The sequence below is a fragment of the Schistocerca gregaria genome, chromosome 6 (assembly GCF_023897955.1).
Source record: "Schistocerca gregaria isolate iqSchGreg1 chromosome 6, iqSchGreg1.2, whole genome shotgun sequence".
Classification (NCBI taxonomy): Eukaryota; Metazoa; Arthropoda; class Insecta; order Orthoptera; family Acrididae; genus Schistocerca; species Schistocerca gregaria.
This window is the reverse complement of record NC_064925.1, coordinates 193,691,549-193,692,334: the sequence shown is the minus strand read 5'-3', so window position 1 is coordinate 193,692,334 and position 786 is coordinate 193,691,549. Positions and strand designations below refer to the sequence as shown.

General features: G+C 45.3%; 1 non-coding gene across 1 annotated transcript; it reads right to left on the bottom strand.

Annotated features, from left to right (window-relative positions):
- Positions 1-467: 467 nt before the first annotated feature.
- Trnas-uga (transfer RNA serine (anticodon UGA)) lies at positions 468-543 on the bottom strand. Its single transcript has one exon. It is a non-coding gene; the product is annotated as a tRNA-Ser (tRNA).
- Positions 544-786: the final 243 nt, after the last annotated feature.

The following is a 786-nucleotide window of genomic DNA, read 5'->3' as shown; positions in this document are numbered from 1 at the left end:
TTGCCATGAATGACACCAAAATGGGGTGTAGAAAATCCTCGAGCTACCACTGTATTGTAAGGCTGTCGCGGAGGCCAACCAGTGCTATGAAATGAAACAGTTCGTTTTGTTGTCGTGCCGTGTGGTGGGTGATAGTCAGGTTTGCTATCCCAATGCTTTGTGTCCAGACATGTCTTCATTGGTGTCGGGGCATGGAATCTCGTTGACTGGAACGAAATTGCCTTCGCTCATGAATCCCGCTTCGAACTGAGCCCCTACGACTAGCGCAGACGTGTCTGGGGACGCCATTGGCAGAGGAAGACAAAGTGGTAGGTTGGGCCCGATTGGTTCTTTGGGGCCAGACAGCGGGTCTTTACTTTCGTCTTAGTGCTGAGAGAATCTTCGAATGTAATAAAAAGATAATAAAATAAAAGGTTTAGACTTATGCCCTTACACAAATCAGATACTTCCTGGCAGATTAAAACTGTGTGCCCGACCGAGACTCGAACTCGGGACCTTTGCCTTTCACGGGCAAGTGCTCTACCAACTGAGCTACCGAAGGCAAAGGTCCCGAGTTCGAGTCTCGGTCGGGCACACAGTTTTAATCTGCCAGGAAGTTTCATATCAACGCACACTCCGCTGCAGAGTGAAAATCTCATTCTGGGGACAAATCAGATACTTTTGTATTAGTACATATGCATGCATTTAGAAAGAGTAGGTGACAATCTTGGAAAGAAGCAGTATTTTTTAATAAAGTATGAAATGCATGTAATTTTTTTCCATGATTATCGTTAACGACAACAACAA